The sequence below is a fragment of the Rhinolophus ferrumequinum genome, chromosome 6 (assembly GCF_004115265.2).
Source record: "Rhinolophus ferrumequinum isolate MPI-CBG mRhiFer1 chromosome 6, mRhiFer1_v1.p, whole genome shotgun sequence".
Lineage (NCBI taxonomy): Eukaryota > Metazoa > Chordata > Mammalia > Chiroptera > Rhinolophidae > Rhinolophus > Rhinolophus ferrumequinum.
In genome coordinates, this window is record NC_046289.1 from 31,850,934 (window position 1) to 31,873,649 (window position 22,716).

Genomic DNA, 22,716 nt, shown 5'->3' on the forward strand with positions numbered 1-22,716 from the left:
ATGTGATTTGTGGTTAATAAAACTAATAATAGTAAGAAGAAACCTAAGTCTTTCCCGTGCCCGTGGGAGGCCCATCACTGGTTGGTACTACACACTTAAGAATCCCCACAATAACCTGTCCTATGGTAGTTTGTTCAATTCTCCTGTGCTGTTTTTTCAGACTGAATGAAGAATTTAACCTTGCGGTATTTGTAAAATACGATATCTGTGGAGTACTAAAGGGAAAACACAGACATATTTTTGTCTTCTGATGCTGATTTATCTGAATACATTTACTTCTCCTCTGTCTCAGACCTTGGAAGATGAACTTCAGAAGCCCCTCCTTTCTTACTGGAGTTACATATTATCACTCTCCCTTTTGTCTCTGTACACAATTAACAGAGTATGTCAAATTAGTTTTCCACCTTCAGGCTTCCTTTCTGGGATATACAAGCCCCCTGGGGAGCCTTTCTTGGGAAAATGGAAAGCCAACAGACTATCTATGGTAACTGTCAGAATTCAGGGCAGGGAGGCCCTCTGTGAGATCTGCTGGCTCCTCCTGTGGGTTGGTGGCCCGGATCTCTGGGATCTCCTAAACCCACAGTTCAGCATTCACTGGGGCTGACTCTCAACAGCAGAAGTTAATTTTTAGAGGTGTTGGGTCTCCTTTCCCTGGCCTCATATGGGAGACATATTTGCAACAAGAAAAAGACTTTTAAATTAATCTTCTGATAAAACTGGTATGAGGGGATGCTTCTGAATACCTTTTATTACTGAGGTAAATTAGCCCTAACTCCATTTTTCCCATTATAGTCTTCCAGGTTTATGAGGTAATACGACTCTTTAAACTCATGAGCATCTTTCAGGCACAGAGCAGACTTCTCTTAGGAACATTCCTTCCCTTGATGGAGCACAAGGTCCTTCTTTCTCTAAGTTTATTACTCCTATATAAACAAAGGCCCAGAGGTTCCGCTGGAAGGCCCTCACGCTCCCTGGTCTGCAGTCAGGGACTCCCATTACTGCTGATGTAACAGGATCCTCCATGCCCTGTGACCCTCAGCTGTAGGCAAAAGACCTTTTTTCTTAGGTTTATTATCCAAAAATATAAGGGTTCCATTATTATCTGCATATCATCATCCTCACATCCATCAATTCCTTCTGCCCCTAATGTAAAAGGAGATTCCTCAAGGATTTGGGGTCTTTTATATGTTAAAAGAACCAATGACAAGTACGGAGCAAAAGAAGAAAAACGCATTATTTAATGGGTTCAGTCAGATACTTAAGAGTTATGCCTAAATTTTCCTGACTGCTGCTTTAAAAAGGGGCTTCCATAGCAGAAACTGAAAGGCCAAAAATCCAGGGGGAACAGATGTCAGCAAATCATGATCTTGAGTCCTGTGTAGCCCCAAATAGAAGACATGTTAATAGACTTGTCTCCCCACCCTCTCACCTCCTCACTCACCACTCTCACCATAAGGGTGTATGTACGTCGCTCCACAGCAGAGCAGTTATACTGGGGTTGCAGGTTCCATCGGGTGGTGTGGGTGTATCAGGTGCAGAGCAACGCTATTTACACAGTGCCAGTCCCACAGGCTAGAGAGTCACATTCATGTTACCACATGTGCCATTTCACATTCATCCACCCACGCACCATCCAAAGACGACCACGTGTGCCAATTCAACAGCCCAGCCTGTCCATTGCAGAAAGCCACACCTTCAGACAGTCATCAAGTGACATGGTCGGGGAAACAGGAAAAAAGAGGTAGGCACAGAGAATAAGAAAGCAGAGGAATACATACATACACAGGAAAACATAGACACATTCATGACAAAACATAAAATAGGCCTCTTTGATCCTAAACACCACTGGTAAATATCAAGTTCCACTTACTGGCTTTTACTAACACCAGGATCAGCCCAGAAAATCAGACCTGTGACACTTTGCACCAGTGTAGATCTTCCAAAGCATTCTGCAGTCTATTTCAGAATATGAAAGTGTGGAGATGGCTCTTCTTTCCTTTTCCATGGTTTCCTTAATCTCTATTAAGGCAAAGTATGAATGGAGGTAACCCAATCAACCATCTCCTGGCAGGAAAAATGGGAACTCTAAGAAACCTCCTATTTCTATAAACCTTCCCCAAAAATCCTCCTGACAAACTTTTGACTTACCAATTCTTAGCTGTGAGTGGTAATAAAAAGTGAAGTTTGGGTTCTGATTCATAGTTCCTCTTTTGACAAAAGTTCCAAGTTACAGACCTCTAGGTTTTCTTCTAGTTTTAAGAACCGGCTATTTTTATATAAGGAAAAAGCCATTGTGCACCTTTTTTCTCTCCCTGAGGGCTTCCCATAATCTATTTATAGGACTGGAAGTCTTCCAAACCCAAACATAATTTACTGTGCTATTTTCAATGACTGACAATTTTGGTTTTGTTTTCCTCTTCTCCTAAGGGAAAATCAATTGCCCAGCAAATTAATGTAGCCCTTATCCTTTCATCCTTAGAGACCAACAATCAAAACTGGTTTAGGTCTCAAGTAGTCTATTTCTGGCTCTGTGTAGATGTTAATCCTTAATAACAAGTCCGCTGGACTAAGTCACAGACTGGGCACCCAGCATGGTGGTTCTGACACCCTTTTCTTTCACTGACTCACTGGGAGGCCTTGTACTGAAGTCACTCACTATATTATCTTAGTTTCTCTGACCATAAAAGATGATTACCAAAGGAACATATTTCGTGATCTTCTTAAATTAATAAATAATTAAAATGTAATGGTATCCACCTTTGCAATTATATAAGCTTTAAGCACTAACTCAATCCACAGCCATACAGTCCATACCTGTTCCTTCAGAAAACACAGCCTCGCACACACTGGAATTGGGAACCAAGAAAAGAATACGCTGTCGTTGCACTAATAATGAGACGTAGTTCCCTGAGGCCCTGAGTTCCCTTGTGTCCCTGGAAGCAGTACACAAGCAGGGGCCACTCAATCCACTTTGGGTACTCTCATTATCCAGGCTCCCATCAGGAATTTGTATTGTCGGGTTCCCATCAGGGTCTGCAGGACTCCGAGAGGACGCTAGTGCATCAAGGCTGCTGGAACACCCACCCCCCCATCCTTGAGATTTGAAAGAGGTCAGGCCTTGGTCTATTAAAGTCCTTAGGAGCTCAAGGTCTACCCAAGAGGCAAACATACAGAAGAATTTGGAAAATCCAGGTCCCTAGGTGTGATACACTTTATGAAATCCTATTGGAGAGAAGGAGCACTCAAAAAATGAGGCACTTGAGATTTCTAAGGTCAACCCATAGCAAATTCTTGGGATCGGCTTACAAAAAAGGTAGGAGGATCCTCACGCCCATCGTAGTTTAAACTGGGATCACCAGGACCATCCTGGTCCATAGACCTCCCTGGAGCACAGGAAAGTCAAACAGAGGGGTCTTCTAAGACACGCCCCTTGCAACAGGCACTTTGGCCAGAGATCGTCTTCCATCCTGAGGTTTCTGGCATGGCCTGGCAGCTCAGGGACCCAGGGGAGGGCATAAGCCGGCTCTTCCGCCTCAGCAGCTAAGCATCACCTCGGTGACACACTGTTAGTCCCTCAAACACACCTGCTTAAAGATTCATGCCAAAAAGGAAAAAAAGAAAAGTTTACTATAAATATTAACATTTTGAAAATTTTATTTGTTATTGTTTTAGATATGAGGTGGTTTCTTCCCCCCTGTTCTGGATGCTGCTGCTCATGAGTATTTCTTAACTTACTCAATTTTCTTTTCTATTCTGTTAATGTCCCATAAAGGTCTATGATTCCACAAAAGCAGGTGACAGCTAGAGTGCACCGGTCCTTCTCCTCCGCCTTCTCCTCCTCCCCGAGCTCAACTTCCCATTAGAAGAAGGAAGCGATACCCTAGAGTGTTGTCACTGTTTCTGGAAACCTTTAAATAGACTTTCGTATCTGTAAAAGTTTGGGGTTCTCATCACAAAGATCCTGTGAGAAGATCCATGCTGCTGGTCCCAGTCTCTGATGTTTATCTACATCACATACATTATTACTAGAAACTGGGGCTCAGAAAGTGAAAATGACCACGTAAAAGTGAAATCAGGATTCGTCAAAGTCAAAGACTTGAAAAGATTCTTTTCATTCACATGAGTATGAAGAGAAAAATTAATTCGGATGGCACTACCTCTGAGAACTCTGCTCATCTGCTAGTGTTAACACCGTGCCCTTCACACTAACAAAATCTCTTTAAACACCTTTTTCCGTTGACTTTTTTTATCTTCCATATCATTAAATCAATTGTATATGGCAAGACATGCAAGGAAAAGGAGAATTTCAGAACCATCGTGGTAATACTAATTTTGACTAAGTAAATTCAGAAAGCTAAAATAAAAATGCAGCTTGTTTTCAAAATCTTCCAGCAAGATTTTTTTTTTTTTTTGCTTTGGGATTACCCACTTAAAGTCCATAGTTTTTGTTTCTTAAAAAAGCAGTTATGGCTCAAAATATTTCTGCCTCTAAAAATAAACATCTTTCTTTCGAACAACATTCTTAACTTTAAAGTTCCAGCTATTCCCAAGATGGGAAAGACTAGTTAATCAGAAATTTGTAAAAGAAGAGAGCTCAGGCAGCTTACTGAAATTCTTCTGGGAACCCCTTGGCCAGTCCTCTAACCACAATATCCCAGCAAATTCCAGTACTTTGTTAGCTCCCCCTAAAAAACGAAGGAGGCCCACAGAGCAGGGAGGGTGGGAGCTAGGCAATGGAGGGGGTGGGCGGTGTGTGCAGGGTGATCCACCATTGTGGGATCTGTCCTACTAATGGGGGTAGAGGAGACAGCAATACTCCAGGAAAAGGCAACCTCTGGTGCTGAAGTATTTTTAAATGTTATGTCTTTTGGCACAACAACAACAAAAGTGACTTAAAAAATTGAAATGCACAAAATGTTGGATGCTCTGAAGGCTGCGTCTAATAGATGCAAGTGATTTGTAAGTAAAAAGAAACAAGGAAGGGAGAGAAGGAAGCAAATAAGCCAAGAAAGCAGAATGACTAGGAAGATTACACTTTCCTAATCCTGGTGCTTAAAGTCCTTGAAACAATAACCTTCTAGAAAGCAGATACAAGTAGCCAACAAAAGAACAAACAGCCAACAAAAGAACAAAATATCTCTGTCAAGTTACTGTTCACTGGAGAAAAAAAGAGAGAACCAAAATCATGAACAACCCAGAGAGTCTATATAAATACAGTTCTGGAAAGGAACTTTCTGAACAGTTGCCTGAGTCCTCCCAGTTACTTTATAGTTTCTTTATAGTTTTCTTTACAGTTTCTGTGGTCCATCCGTGGTGCACTAAGGAAGCAAGGGTGCCATCCATTACCCAGCTTTATTTAGTGAAGGGGAAAAAAGCGAGAATTTTAAAATTTCCCATGAAGGCTTTCTTCTCACATTTTAGAGTACAATGAAGTCAATCCGTTCACTTGCAAAAGCATGTAAACATAAGAAAATTAAATCAATCTTTACAAACAAGAATATAAAGACTGTCAAATCCAATTTAAATCCATTCATATCTACAGTTGCAGGCATACTGACACTCAGACAATTCTACTGGTGCACTTCACATCAGTCTGATTAGAGGATATTGAATTACCCTTTTCAAATATGAACAGATGTATGTAGTTTCAATATTGAAAAGACAAAGCTATGATAGGTTTTACGTGACTTCTGAAGTACAGTTATTAATGATATTTGTTTGTTAAACAGTAGTTTCCAAGAAAATATAAAAATAACATACTTAAAATTCAATACAGAAAAGACAAACAAACTGATAGTAAAATAAGCAAAAGATATGGATGGGTCAGTTCTAGAAGAGTACATAAAAAAACTAAGTATCCAAAAAGAAGTGAATGGATAAATAAACTGACATGTTCATACAATATTAAACAATGAAAATGAATGAATCCGAGTTATACCTATCAATATGGAAGCATCTCACAAACACAAAATTGAGGAATCAAGCAACTTGCCAAAGAACACATACAAAATAATGTCAATTATATAAAATCTTAAAATATTGTTCTGGGGTCCATGATAAACCTGATACTCAGCCAGTACACCCTGGCATGGCTGGATCAATCGTTTATGGCCAGCATCCATTATAAGTGGCAGTACCCATGCACTATCAGTTATTAGAGACTTTGAAAATCATCCTTAACATTCACATGCAACAAAATTGTAAAGAAATGTCTGAGAAAGATAAACACCAAATTCAGGATAGCTGCTACTTCTGAGGAGGAAGAGTCAGAAGCATGTTAGCAATATTTTGTTTCTTAAGTAAGATGCTAAAGCACTTAAGTACTTACTGTATGATGATTTATATCTTTATATCTTTTCATAGGACTTAAATAATACACCACAATTTAAATATATATAGACTCATATATACATATATATGAGTACATATATATGAGTACTCATACATATATGAGTACATATATGTATATATGAGTCTATATATATTTATATATATAAATATTTATATATCTATATATATATGTGAGAGAGAGAGAGAGAGAGAGAGAGATAGAGAGATAGAGAGATAGAGAGATAGATAGATAGATAGATAGATAATCACCGCAAGAGCTTTGGGCCAGGAATCTGGAGATAAATTTTACCCCAGAGAAGTTTTATTGTCAATTAGCTGTGGGACCTTGCCCTGATTCCTGGTTCCTCATCTGTGAAATGAGAGGATTCAAGCATCATTCAGTTCTAAAATTCTTACTGAATTCAATATGATGAGTGTTGAACTCTCTGGACTCCAATAACAACCCATCACTTCTTGTCACCGTATAAGGTACAAATCACACGAGACAAGGTTTATTGACTCACTGTGGATAGCACACACATTTTAAAGTTACTACAGGAATGGCCTTTAACCCCTCCACACTCTCTCCTTCGCTGTCCTTTGTGATGAGGGTAGACCTGTGAGAGCTGACTAGGTTTAGGAGAGAGGATCAGTGGATATCAGTAGAGGGGCTAGTTTAACTGATTCAGGGCAAAACATACGTTGTATCTAGTTGTGCTTATAGGTTATTTTATGTAATCATGATACTCCTGAGGTGGGGAAACTGAGATCCTTAACATTAGTGATTTATTCAAGAGCATAAAACTGTCGGGGCTAAAGCCAGGATTAGAATTCATAATTGGTGCCTTAGAAATGATACTGTTCTTACTCAATTTTTTTTATCTCTCTTATTAGCGACCACTATTTCTCACACCCTCAAGAACTCATCTTAGAGAAAAGAGTCCCCCCTCTGTATTTCTATAATCCAACTTTACTTAGTAATTTATCAAGACTTGCATAGTGCACAAAACAAATAAACTAGCAAATCCTTAGATCACTCAGTGCAACATTGTAGATTTTAATCTGTAAACCACAGATCTGGTACATAAAATTTAGTTTTAAAAAGTGGTATGATTTAAAATAAAAAATAATATTATAATAACTATGTATGGTGTACTAGACTTATCGGAGTGGTCACTTCATAAGGTATATAAATGTCTAATCACTACGTTGTACACCTGAATTAACATAATACTGTGTCAACTGTAATTGAAAAACAAATTTTTAAAAATAATAAAAACATAAAAAATGCTAATATAAAAAATAAGTCACATTTGCTCTAACTACTTCAGATTATGGTTTTCATATTAGAATTTTAAGGAAATTTTTAAAAATTCAAATTTCCCCCAAATTAGAGCTCCTCTCTGTCTTTTTTGAGTTTGTGTTTCTCTTTAACTCTTTACTTCCAAAGAACCATCTATTACTGTGCAACTGCACTGATAAATGGGAACTTCTAACTAAATACTTGACACCCTAACTGTTAAATCATAGCATTCCTAACTGTTAAATCATAGCATTCTGACTGCTTAGTGGGAAAGCAGATGAGAAAATAAATAAATAAAAATGAAAAATTAGCTGTTGTGTTATTTAGAAACTGTTTTTTCTAGGGTGCTATCCAGCAGTGCGACTCTTTAACAGGTACTCAATTGTTAAAAAGTTGTTGAATAAAGCAACTGTGGAAATAGTGGGTGTCTCAGAAAAACAGATTTGATTTCTGAAAATAGCAGAACTTCACACTGAAATGATCCCTTCCCCTGGGTTTCCTTTGTAACTCGCTAGAGAGCTTGCAAACCAGTTTACATTTCATTTCTAAACATGGCACAAGTTGCTCACCTGAAGAGAAACAACCAGAATTATTTGTTTCTGAGTTTCCCCTAAAGATACATATTTGCCAATTCTGTGGGCACAATTTTAGATCTGATATGAGGTCACATCATCTATCTGATATGAGGGAAAGAACGGAATGTGCTTCTGTGTATACTAAATTATCTTTGTTGTTACATGTGCAGTGATTCCATTAGAAATTTGTGGGGATTTGGGGGGAAAAAAAAAGATTTCTGTCTACTTCTGAGATTACTTTTTCTTTAGTATATCTTCTAGTTCGTTAAAATATTTAAAAGTTATGTATCTTCCTGTGAAGATAAACTTCCTAAAACATGAAATCCTTCTGACCCCTTCCCTCCAAAACTCAGATTACAAAATTCTTAAGTTTCCTTTTCATGGAATTTCAGACTACAGTTTTGAGGTTTCTAAGAAATATTTTTTCCTTCTCTCAAAGCCTTCCCCATGGAAATGTCCCTAACCCTGCCCCGAAACCCATATAACATAAAACCCTCCAAAAGAAACACCCCCTAAATTGATTTCTCCTCATCAATGAACAATTAAAACAGTCCTCAAAATACGTCTTATGCATACTACAATATTTTCCTGAGTAGAACCAAAACTAGAACCACTGAAGGATCATGCAAAGTGAGACCACTAAGATAAAAGAAAATCTCTGTGTAATCCTTTAGCTAAAACTCCTCCGACTTGTTTAGTTAAAAAGCTGACCGATTCAGTACAGTACTGAGATTTGTATCTGTTTAAAAAGTGTATTTCAATATTTGCACATTTCCTTCTGACAATCTACAGTGAAATTATATCAGTGATGTCTCCTTTGTTTTAGCTTGAAAATAAAACCAAGTAAATTCTCCTTACATAGGTGACCAAGTTTATAGGTTCTATATTTGATAATAATGATGAAACTATAATATGTAGTATTACGTAGTACTTAATTTGTGCCAGACATTTTACATATATCATCTCTTTACTCCTCACAAGTCCATAAGATAAACTCTATCTAACCCATTTAGGGAAACAGAGAAGTTAAGTAACTTGCCCAAGATCAAACCGCAAGTTATTGGCAAGCCTTGCTTGAATACAAGTATGCAGGCTCCACACTCCATGTCCTTAAAAGAAACTTCCTGATGGGCAAGATCTATTTAATCTACTCACATATCCCATGATTCTATAGAGAAATTTACCAGAGTACATGTTGTCTAATCATTCAACACATGAAGTAATTAATAAATATACTGACCAAACTAAAATGGAATGATATTAATTTTAAATTCTCTGTCCTTTCTCCTCTGGGAAAATAAATCAGATGAAACATGTTTTGTGCCCACTGTTGCAGTGGCAGTTAACTGGCCAACTTGTGTAATAAATTAACTAACAGAACTGGTTTGGCAACAAATCAGAAGCTCACGGTCTCTAAATTCTAACTCTAGGTATGTCACTGATTTGAAAGGTGATCCAAAAGCACTTAACTGAAATTACATTTATGGAACTTCCAGAACACAAAAAGAAGAACCCACATTTATGAAACCTCAATAATGAACCCTGATACCAAAGGTCTAGGTAAAAAGAAAAAGCACAAATTCTAGCTCCTTTGCCAAATTGCCAAGTTTCCAAGTGTTTATACACATTCAAATGGGCTAAACATACAACTGTCCACAACTGATTATCTGTAAGGACAGCGACTGTAGAAATGGAAAGTGAAAATACTATGAGGAAGGGCTTTTGTTTTTTTAAATATGTGTGTGTTGCACATGAGCTGTTGCATTTTTATAATAATAAACAAAAACTTTAAGAAATGCTCAGTCTTTACGGACTTCATTTTTATCAGCATCCATGAGTTTGACCTGCAAGTTGGATGCAGATTACATTTTATCAGCTAACAAAGGGGATAACTTTAAGGAGAAAAGAATCATTCTCTCTGCCCCTCTCATCCTTTTCAATTCAACTAAAACAAGGCTCATTTCATAGAGCTTTTACCCACTCCTACCTAAATGTTTTCATTGCATCAGAAGCAAGAGAAAAAGTCTTGAAGGACTTCAAACTTCAAGCAGCTCTAAACGGAAAGGAGTATTAGAACTTGAGAAATTAATTGGGGATGAAACTCCCTTGACATCCCTCAGGTAACAAATTCAAACCACCCAGTTAGAGGGTTACTCTCTCTCTCCTGATGGTAAAGAATCTGTAATGGGAGCCTGGACGTGGAAACTGATGGAAGCGCCAGTGAGCAGCCTGCCCGTATCAGTTGCTCACTCATTCTTCCCAGCCCTAGCTCTCGTCTTGCTCCAAAGAGCTTGAAGAGAAAGATAAAACAAAGAAGTTTTTTGAAATTAAGGTAGATGTTTAAATAATATCAGGCCTCTTCTGAGCTTTTATTTCTTCATTGATAAAAATGCTATTTGCTTTCAATAATGGTGAAGATGCTTAGCATAAAAGCTGAGCTGTAGTAGGTGCACAATAAATGTTAGCTACCTTCTTTCAGAACTGTATTTTCAACTGCCAGCTAGATGTTCGCTAATCTTTGAGCTCAAGGTTCTACAAAACCAGCCCTAACTTCCCCACAGTTGGCATTATTTACCACTGACTTTGAGCACTTTGCTTGCACTTCCGGTGGCACTTCTCTCATTCTGTATCATACTACAGTATTTTGTTTACAAGGCTATCTCCCCCAGTTCCTGAAGAACAGGGGTCACATCTGATTCATTTCAGATTGCCCCCTAAACACCTGCCACTTAGTCCTTGTTCTCCATACCCTGAATTGAATGCAATAAGTAGCACTTATTAAAATGTATTTTATAGTGTTCAAATGTAGGTACTGTACTGTTACCTGTATTATCTCAGTAATACTCACAACACTCCTATAAGGTATTTTGGCCTCTGTTTTAACAGATGAGGAAACTCAGAGAGGTTATATGATTTGCCCAAAGTGATACAGCTAGTATACTGCAAAACCTGGCTTTGAATCAAGGTCAACCTGACTTCAGAAGCTATGTTCTTAACTACTACACTATACCACAGACATTTCCAAAGTTCTGTTGTTCCTTTAATACTGATGCACATGGAGTATTACTCAAGGTCAAGACCCCAGTAAATTATAGTATTTATCCTGTCAGTACATGGAGGCCATTTGGGTTCTGCTCTAGTCCAAGGACATAAACAAGCAAGTCCAGTCTCCCACATTCACTTAATTTTCTCCCTTCTTACCCCCAATACCCTGAAAAGCAGACGAGAAGAACAATGATTTGGAATTAAGTCTTTCCTTTTTGTGGAACATACCATTAACAGTAAGTTTATAAGGTTTAACAGGCATACATAATCTGAAAGAGTATGTTAGATCATTTCAAAACATCCCTGCTCAAACCTGAAACCAGCAGCAGTTGCTAAGGAAACACATAGTCAACTGTGAGACAACACGATGACTCAGAAAGGGGTGCGTTTATCTCCCAAGTCTCAAAAACCATCACCAACAGAGTCTTGTAATCAAATCGTCAACCTGTAGTTATAAGCATTTTGGAGTTTCTTTTCATCTGGCTGAGAAGTTCTGGACTAAACACTATTTATAAAAGTATTACCCAACTGACTTGAAGCTTGCTATAATGAAACAAAGGTACAAAGACTACAAAGGTAACAGACTTTCTTTTAAACACAGGTCCATTAACAGCAGAAAAGTTCTTAGTCATCAAATGAGTGACTACAAAGTATATTCAAACAAGAGAATGCTAGTAACCTATCTTTTTTCTTAACATACAAGTGCAAATAATAATACGCACCTTTAATTCTTTTATAAACAGAATTTATAATAGTCATCCTTTTTAAAACTTTTTCTTTCTGAATAACTCAAAATTTTGAACTGAAAGCTCTAGCCATGCATTATTCTATCAAACAATCCCATCATACATGGGCTGTAACATATTATAGTACTAAGAGCTCAGATGCATTTGAGTTGTGGGTTTTTGTTTTGTTTGTTTTTTTCTTTTAATTATTTGTTTTGGAACAGTCTTGAACAGCTTTATTTTTTACTTACAGTTGCCATTCAATATAATATTAGTTTCAGGTGTACAGCATAGTAGTTAGATATTTATATAACTCATGAAGTGATCCTCCTGGTAAGCCTAGTACGCACGTGGCACCATACACAGTTATTACAGTATTATTGACTGTATTCCCTATGCTGTACTTTATATACCCGTGACTAATTTGTAACTGCCAATTTGTGTTTCTCTATTAATCTCTTCACCTTTTTCATCCAGCTACCAATCCCCCTCCCATCAAGCAACCACCAGTTTGTTCTCTGTATGAGTTTGTTTCTGCTTTGTTTGTTCATTTATTTTGTTTTGTTTTTTTTAGATACCACACATAAGTGAAATCATATGGTATTTGTCTCTCTGACTTATTTCAGCTTTATTTATTTTGTGGCAATTTACACTTATGGTAAAAATTACTTCTAAGTAATTAGCATTTTTAAATGAAAATTAGCTAATGTCTATTGTATAACCCATTAATGTATGAGACAGACATAGCCAAACATGAAGATCTCAGTCATAATACAATCAGCTTTTTCTTAGGATATCATAACTTGTACTCCAAAGCCAGAGAAAGTAGATAGTATGTCTGTGTAAATGATTTCTGGCCTCTCTCTCCAAACATATACTATCTTATAGCCTGAGCCCTAATCAAATAGGTTCTCTGACTGTGTGTAGCACATTGGCTAAGATGAGTGGGTTTATTTTTTTACAAAGATGTATTGTTCCTCCCTAAATGCTGAATACCTTTTCTTTCCAAATAAGCAACATAATTGCTGAAATGAGTAATGAGAATTTTTAATTTAAATAACTAAAAATTTCCCTAGAAAACTGCAAATCCTTCTTATAGTATTTCCCTTCCCCAAAACCTGCCTTTCAAATTAAATTTTCTTCTTCCAGCACAATACTTCAATTTTGGCAGCACATGGATATATGTTCTTTCTTACTATTCCAGAATACTACCTATAAGTATAATGTATATAGTGCTATCATGATGATGATGATACATAAAATATTTTGCTAAAATGTATTCACTGTTGTAATCAGTATATTTATTTTTAATGAATTTTATGCTAAGAGGAATATATGTATACATGTGTCCACAGTACTTTTTTGTTTTGTTCATCTTTTGTGTAAATGAACTCCATATAAACTTTATAATTTATTGTGTAACCATGAAAAAGCCACATGTGATTCAATTTCAAATTCATTTCTAGTACGTTAATAGCTCAAATAATTTAAAATCTAATTATTTGTGGATGAAATGATGAGATGTGTAGAATATACTTCAAAATAATCCAGCATAGGGGGATAGGTGAAGGTACAGGCAAAATCAGATTGGCAAGATTTGATAATTACTGATACTGGGTAACGTTTATACAGGATTTCATTTCACTATTATCTCCTTTTAAATATGTTTGAAAATTTTCATAATAATTTTTTTAAACCTAATTTACTATTTCTACACTGTTGGGCACAACTTTACCATGCCGAATTTTTTTCCCCACATGGCAATAAATGTTTTATGTGACAAGTCATTTGTGCCAGCACCGCTCTTAAAGTACCTCTGAGGACCAGGGTAAATGGAGCCACTGTAGTCAAACTGCTAAATAACTAAAATCAAGTAGGTCGAGGCATGAGCAAACAAGTCTATTCTTGTTTTAACTAGCCTGGGAACTTAAACTTTTGAACTTTCCAGTCCTGTGTGAATGCCTGGATATACATCAAACCTCCAGATAACCTCTGGTTACCTCTTGAAAGACTAAGGTAAGAATGTTCATGTATCTAGACCACCAGACATCCATTATGCGGATTGTTTGACATCCACTATCCAGACCACCAGTCATCTAGAGAGTTACCACATTGGACCAATCCAGATGCTATGAATGCAGAACTGATTCTTCTCAAGAATGTACTTTTTACTATAGAATAATTCTTAGTTTTTCTTTCTTCTTCAGAACACATCTGGGTTTTCACCTAGTTGTGTTTCTAGTTTGCAAACCCTAAGACCCTTGAATAATCTTTATCATTTATTTCTAGCCAAAGCCTCCTGACTCTGAATTAGTTCAACAGTACAATGGGGTAAATATCACATTTCTAATCCATACTCATAGAATTTAGGGCCTGGGGGAAAAATCTCAGCAATCATCAAATCCTCTATGCCAGTGTTTCACAATTTTGAGCATGCATAAGGATGTCTTGGAAAGCTTGTTATACACAGATTGCTGGGCCCCACTCGCAAGGTTTCTGACTCAGTAGGTTTGATGCTGCTGGTCCCCAGACCACACTTTGAGAACCACTACTGTTAACTTTCCTCCCATTGCCCTATTAGTGTCTCCATTGTAGTGATCACCACATTGGAGCACATGTTCCTCTACTGGTGGGCTTTTCTCCTACTAGACAGTTGGCTTTCTAAGGGCAAGGGACATAAATGTTCCTCAATGTGCCAGAGCCCAGACTTAATAAATATTTACAAAATAAATTAATTTGTTGAATGAATTGAGTTTTCCACTCTTTTACAGTTGAGTATTTGTCAATTTGTTAACATTCAGGGTACATTTACATACCCAGTTGGGACAGCAGCTACCCACTGATGACAAACAGCAAGCATTGGCAATACCTACCTAAAGGAAGACTAAAAGACAACTGGAACCGGAGCAACAGGGAGAAGGCAACTTTTAGAGATCCAGAACTGCATCTCAGACTGCAGTTTTAAATCACTGACAGGCAGAAGCTTGAGGCTCAGTTGGGTCAAATGTGTTACTTTGACCCGAGGAGCTATAACTGAGTATTTTTCATCTGACACACCATCAAAAGTAAGAAATGCTTTCAAACTCATCCTTCAAAGTTTCTCAGGGTCTGGAAAATGTCAGCATTAGCAGACTGATTCCTTCTCCCCATCCACCTCCCTCCTGCTCCTGCTGCTCAGAGGAAAGAAAAGAAACACAGCACACTCAGCAGGGCCTGCCTGGAGAGTTCTCCAAGTCCAGGTGTTCTGAATGTTGTAGTATACCATAGTTTCCTGATGTATTTTTCTGTTATAGCAACGATCTGCTCAATGACAATTTAGTGAATGTAGTTTAAGAAAATAAACTGTGTTCTGATTTCTGACTTCCACTTCTTTAAAGTTTATTCTAACTTTATAAGTTAGAATATATACATACTGATACATATAAATCCAATAACCTCAGTATGTATGTTTTCTTCATTTTCATTTAATAATAGTAAAATAAAGAATATAACCTGTGTAACTGTAATAGTAAATATACAGTTTAATTCTTATTACTTAGGTCCTCTTAAAAAAATAACGGGCTGGCCTGGTGGCTCAGGCGGTTAGAGCTCCATGCTCCTAACTCTGAAGGCTGCGGTTCATTCCCACATGGGCCAGTGGGCTCTCAACCACAAGGTTGCCAGTTCGATTCCTCTGTGGGCTGCACCCTCTGCAACTAGCAATGGCAACTGGACCTGGAGCTGAGCTGTGCCCTCTACAACTAAGGCTGAAAAGGACAACAACTGGAAGCTGAACGGCACCCTCCACAACTAAGATTGAAAAGACAACAACTTGACTTGGAACAAAGTCCTGGAAGTACACACTGTTCCCCAATAAAGTCCTGTTTCCCTTCTCCCCCCAAAAGAAATAACTGACTGCTCAAACAAAAATAATATTATGGGATTTATAAGAGACAAAAATCAAAATGTATGACAACAGCATGTATACTATTACAAGGTTTTCATACTGTACATGAAATGGCATAATATACTTGAAGGTAAACTGCGATAAGTTAAAGATGTATACTGCAAACCCTAAAGAAACCACTAAAATAACAAAATAATGATTGCTAATAAGCCAGAACAATGTATAAAATAGAATAAAAAATATTCAATAAATCCAATGAAGACAGTAAAAAAGGAAAAAAGAAAACAAAAACCAGACGGGAAAACAGAAAAAATAGCAAGGTTACAGATTTAAACCTACCCATATCAATTACACTTTAAATACAAATGATCTAAACATCCCAATTAAAACACAGGTATTGTCACATTGAATAATAAAAGCAATACCCTTCAAGGAGGTGGAGCCTAATTCTACTCCTTAAGGGTGAGTCCCAAAAAGTACAGTAAGGAGGGAGAGAAAAGAGTAACTTTACTGTGGAGAAACCTGACAAACACTACCTCAGCCAGGTGATCAAGGTTAACATGAATAGTGATAAGATGTTAATGGTATGTTCCTTTGACATGGTGTAATTACAATATACATTTTTTTCAGGTGCACATGCGACATTAACCAAAATAAATTATATTCTGGGCCATAAAACAATTCTCAATAAATGTAAAAGGATTCAAGTCATATAAAGTATGCCCGTGGACAACAAATGGAATTATATTAGAAATCAATAACTGAAAGACTTCTGGAATATCCACAAATATTTGTAAACTAAGTAATACACTTCCAAGTAACTCAGAGTCAAAGAATAAATCAAAAGAAAACTTAGAAAGTATTTTGAACTGAAAAAAAGTGAAATCACACCATATCAAAATTTGTGAGATGTCATTAGAGCAGGACTTAGGAGGAAATTTACAGGACTAAACACCTATATCAGAAGAGAAAAAAGATCACAAATCAATCACCTAAATAAACAAGAATTAGAGCAAATTAAATCCAAAGTTAGGAGAAGAAAGGAAATAATAATAAGGATCAGAGTGAAAATCAAATAAATAGAAAAACAGTACAGACCAATAGCTGGTTCATCAAGAAGGTCAATAAAATTGATAAAGCTCTAGCCTGGGGTTCTCCATCTTGGCACTACTGACATTCTGTCTGAATGATTCTTTGTTAAGAGGATCTCTCCTGTTCATGATAAGATCTTCAGTAGCACCCCTGGCTTTGAAGCAAGAGCAAACTCCCCCCTCAACACACACCCAAAAACCTGTCTCCCGACATTATCTTGTCTGGAGACACTGCCAAGTGTTCCTGGTGGCAGCAGGGTGAACTTCAACCCATACTTTGCTCCATAAACAAAAATTAACTCAAAGTAGATGAACCTAAATGTTAAATGAAAACCTCTTAAGAGTTTTAGAACTCTTAGGAAAGACATCTTTGTGAACTTGAGTTAGGCAAAGATTTCTTAGGTACAACACCAAAAATACAACCCATAAAAGAATAAATTGATAACTTCTGATCTTCAAAGATACTGTTAAGAGAATGCAAGATGAGCAACATAAGACAAGCAACAGACTGAAAGTAAATATTTGCAAATCATGGTGTGAGTACTTGTACCCAGAAAACATAAAGAACTCTCAAAACTCAAAAATAAGGAAGCCACCAATCCAATAAAAAAAAGGGGCAACAAATGTAAACAGCAACTTCAACAATGGAGATATGTGAATGGTAAATAAGCACAACATTAGCCATCAGGGAAATGCAAATTAAAACCACAACGAGATACCACTACACATCTAGTAGAATGGCTATGAAAACTTGACCATACCAAGTGTTGACAAGAATGCAGAGCAACTGAAACCCTCATACACTACTGTGGGAATGTAAAATGGTATAACCACTTTGGAACATATAACTACCATATGATCCAGCCATTCCACTCCTAGACATTTAGCCAGGGGAAATGAAAGCAGATGTCCATGTAAAGAATATGCGTAATGTCCAATGTTCACAGCAGCTGTATTTTTAATAGCAAAAAAAACTGGAAGAAAAACCCAAATGTCAATCAATGGGTAGACAGATAAATGAACTAGGATATATCCACACAGTATTCCATACAGTAGAATACCAGTCAGCAACAAAAAGGAATGAACTATTGATACACACAACATGGATAAATCTTACAATAATTATGCTAAGTGAAAAAAGTCAGACCAAAAAGAGAACATACTGTATCATTCCATTTATATAAAATTCTAAAAATGCAAACTAATCCATAGGGTTAGAAAGCTCCCTGGTTGTCTGGGGAAGAAGGATAAAGGGAGGGGCCAGAGGAAGAGATGGTTTCACAGGTCTATATATGTAAAATAATTAATACACTCTAAATATGTACAGCTTACTGTATGTTAATTATATTCAATAGAACTGTTTTAAAAATTATCACACAAAACTACAAAGTGCAGACAGTTTAAGGTAACAACAATAAAAAAGAACATAATCTGCAATTTCATGAAGAATTACAGGCTTTAAACATACGTGATTTTACACAATTTCAGACACAATCCTTTATTTGGTTAAAGTAGGAAAAGGGGCATATGACTAGGGGTCACTGCTAGATATGAAATGAAGAAAGAAAAAAAAATGAACACATAGTGAAGCTCTAAAGAATAGGCTAGAGCATTTAACAGTAACATTATTTCTTAAGATGTAGCCAATCTGAAATATTTCATAATAAATAATCAAGTAAAAATGACTTCATTTTTTCCAATTTGGCCTGTCCCACTGCCAGGCAGAACTAGGTGCTTCCCTCCTACCACAGCCCCCCAAGAATCCATGTTTTCTAGCATGCCACGTGTATACTGCAATGGCTTGTCTTTCCACAGCTCCATCAGGACAGGGACTATGTCTTCCAAGGTTGGCATAGTGGTCAAACTTAAGAGCTTTCAAGTCTGATAGCCTGGTGTCCTATCCTAGGCTGTGTCATTCACCTACTGCAACCTCAGAAAGTTAGTCTCCTTGGTGTCCAGTATTATAAACTATAGAAGGGGCTCATAGGAAATATATGAGGATTCAATGTGAATTTATCCAAACCATGGCCTACAAGGCCCTGCATGATCTTTCGCCTGATTACCGTTCTCCATTTACCATGTTTCCCCGAAAATAAGACCTAGCCAGACCATCAGCTCTAATGCGCCTTTTGGAGCAAAAATTAATATAAGACCCGGTCTTATTTTATATTACATTATTTACATTATATAAGACCAGGTCTTATATTGATTTTTGCTCCAAAAGACGCATTAGAGCTGATGGTCCGGCTAGGGCTTATTTTTAGGGAAACACAGTAGTTCTGTCCTTGAGTTGACAGTGCTCAGCCACAACGAGCTTCTCTCAGTACCAATAAATCCACACACCCGAGCTCTTTCCTGACTCAGTGCTAGCTCCTCTGCTGATCTTCTTCCACGCTTTCTCCTCTCCACAGCCACCTACCCCACAACAACATGGCTAGCTCCTTCTTATCAAAGTCTCGGCTTCAGTGTCACCTCCACAGAGAAGCCTTCTTACTGTTAACATAGGAATCCCTGGTTATTACGCGTCTCAGCATCCTTTTGTACCCTTCTTTCCATTCAACAACCCTCATTCAATGAGTAGGTCTTAAGGACCAGCTGTATGCCAGGCACTATTCCAGATTCTAAGGATACAACAATGACTACATCAGCATTGATGGGGTGGACAGTCCAGTGGGGGAAGACAGACCGGAAACACACGAGTAAAATACAGAGTATGTTAGGTAGATGATCACTGAGCTATGGAGAAAAAACCAATTGTGAAGGGAGGAATGGGAGTTGCAGTGGGGGGAGGGTGTGATTTTAAATCTGGGGTGTAGTGAAGGCTCACTGAGAATTTAACAAAGGGAAGGGGGGTCAGGAAGAGAACCACACAGATAAGGAGGCTGAGCAGCAGCACTCCAGGCAGAGGAAACAACAATTTCAAAGGAACTCAAACAGCAAGGGGGCTAGTTTGGTCTTAGAGGTATGAGTAAGAAGAGTAGCAGTTAAGATCAAAAAGGTGACAGGATGGGGGAGTGAAGAGGACCAGATGGGGTAATCTCTGGGGGCCACTGTCTGGTCTTTGTCTTTCACTCAGAAGGAAATGGGAAGCTATTGGAGGGATTTCAACAGAGGACTGGTGTAATCTGATTTACATTTTAAAACCTGCGATTAGTTTCCTAATATTTTTTGTTCTGCTTGTCCTCCCACTACATAAGCACCAGAACTACCGCTGTCCTGTGCACTGAGACTCCAGCACCTAGCACCATACACTGTAGGCACTCAATACATATTTCTTACATGAATGTAAAGCATTTACTGGTGCAAAATTAGCATTCCATAAATGGTAACTATTATTATTTGGCACCCCAGAGCCCAGCACTATGGCCGGCGTATGGGGAAAGCTTGTTTAAGTAAATGAATCATTTTGCGAAATTATTGAAAATCTGCATTTAAAACATGAGAAATAACAGATGAATCTATTGCTTTTCACCCTTTCCCTCACTTACTAAAACACGACTGAGACTGTTTTTGAGCTTTACATTAAACTTTCCCTTTATGCTGCTGAGGGCACTAACTGGAATAACGCCCTGTGACTCAGTTCCCTAAACAGACTGCGATGCCCTGCGATCATTATCACTTATGCACTGAAATGCTTGCAAAATGTCTAGCTGCATAAACTTCTCCACATGATGTTTTAAAACAACCTTAATGCACAAAGCTGAGCTGATTCAAACCGGTTTGATTTTTATTTTTGTTGAATTCAAATAAAGAACCAAACATGGGGACAAAGAACCAAGAATTTCCACTTTTTACTTATTTGGACATACCCAGAGTCTTCACCACGAAAAAAGTTAATGAGGATTAATTGCACCTGTTCCTTTCTCCCTTGGCGTGCTCGAGGGGGGCGGGAAGAGGGGGAAGGGATAGAGACGGGGGAAAGGATGGAGAAAGGGGAAGGGGGGGGCGAGAGGGGCGGTGAGGGTGGGTAAGGACTCAGTAATTCTCTCAGGAAAAGTCGTTGGGAGTCTCGGCAGAGCTTTCCAGAAAGAAAACTCAAGGAGTTATGTAAAGGAGTTTTAAAGTATAAAAACACACCAAGTATTTCATCTCGTAAGAGATGAACACTCTCCCCTGATGATGTTTACAATGTCTCAATGGCAGGGACCCGAGGGCCAGGTATGGTTCCGGTGTTTAATTGTAATCCCCAGCCCTAAAAGTGGTCCAGCCTAGCCTAGCACAACCACGTATCTGCAAGGAGGACTCCGGAGCTATCGAAACGTTTTGAAAATCATGGAAGTTGCCTGAAATCAAACAAACTTTAAAAAAGAAAAGAGCGATGCAAGTGTTGAGCGGCTAGAAAGGACCTGCTCGGTTTGGCTCTGACTTGCTGGTGCTCGTATACAGCGTGCCTGCTGGCAATTAGCTCAGACGCTCCCTTCCACTAGGGGAGGGGAAAATAATAACTTTCGGAAATAACAGGCGTCCACAAATGCAAATGTTACACAGGACTTCTCAACCTCCATCAAATAAGGGGACTAATGTTTCGAGCAGCACTGATTCCCCACAAGTCCTCCACCACCCGCTTTTTTCTTAACAGAAGAAAAATAACCTAAGGAAGAGAAGGTGCTACCGTCAGACCCTCAGGCAATTTCAGACAACAAAGACCCCAATCAATCAAAATGGAATTATAATCCGAGCGCTCGGCTGCCGCGCCTACCGCGGTTCCGCCAGTACCCGAGCCGGCGGGTCCCTGCGCCCTCTCCAGCCCGGTGCGTCCCAGCCCGCCGGTCCTCGGGTCCCCGGGGCGAGCCTCGCGCCGTCCACGATTTGGCAATCTCTGCGCTGCCGCTCTCCGCGTTTTATTTCACGCTGCGTTCAAAATCTTTCCCGCCCAGGCGTGACGGGAGGAACGAAAACAATCAGCGAACCCCGAGTGCTGGGGCCTGGGCCCAACAGGGACGGTGGAAGGGATCAGGGCCGAGCACCCGTGAGCAGCCCCCTGCGCAGCCACCTTCTCAGCCTGGCGGACAGGCGGGCTGGGGCTCGGAGGTGACACAAAGAAGCCGGAGAGACAAACGCCACCCGCTGGCGCTCGCTTCAATCCCGGAGCGCCCCGCCCGCTGACAAGTTTGCGGTGCCCTCCACGCACCCCACTCTCCCCACCCGGGCAAAGTTTCCCGTGGCCAGATTCGGACTCCAGCATCGGGTGGGTTCCCGTTTCTCACCGCCCCCGCCCCCGGCTTGGGGACCTTCCCACCCTCGCCCCCGCCCCTTCCCCTCCCTCGCTCTCTACCCCCCCCAACACTCCCGCCCCAGTCCGCTCTCTCCCGGGCGCAGCCGGGTGGCTGGGGCCCCGCAGCCGCGCTCACCCGCTGCCCGCCCGGCCAGAGGCGAGGGCGCGGGCTGGGGCTGACCCTGGTCGGCGCCCCGCTTGCCTTGCACCCTCGATCGACCCCTTTGCTCGGTCTTCCGCTCCCTTTTTCGGTCCAGAGGAAGGTTCGGGGCAGCAGAGAGCGCTCCGCTCCTTGGCGCTCGGAAAGCTGCAAACCACGCCCCACGCCCCACGCCTTCCCCGCCCGCCGCGGGGCCGCGGAGTCCCGCGCTCGCCGCTCGGCGGCCAGTGTCGAGCCGGCCCGCGAGCTCCGGGGGAGGGGCAGGTCTCCTCCCCCCAGCTCCCCCTGAGGCAGCCCAGGGCTGGCAACTTTCTTTCCGTGTTTTGGAACACCAGAGATGATTTAAAGGAGATGCTAACTCAAAATTGCAGGTTAACGGGGGGAGA

At 39.5% G+C, this 22,716-nt stretch overlaps 1 protein-coding gene across 1 annotated transcript in view; it reads right to left on the reverse strand.

Moving 5' to 3' along the window:
* SYNE2 (spectrin repeat containing nuclear envelope protein 2) overlaps positions 1-22,474 on the reverse strand; it is a 287,952-nt gene extending 265,478 nt beyond the window's left edge. Inside the window, exon 1 of the mRNA XM_033106953.1 lies at positions 22,307-22,474. The gene's annotated coding sequence lies outside the window, so the exon portion shown is untranslated. The remainder of the gene's footprint in view (positions 1-22,306) is intronic.
* Between the last annotated feature and the right edge of the window lie 242 nt (positions 22,475-22,716).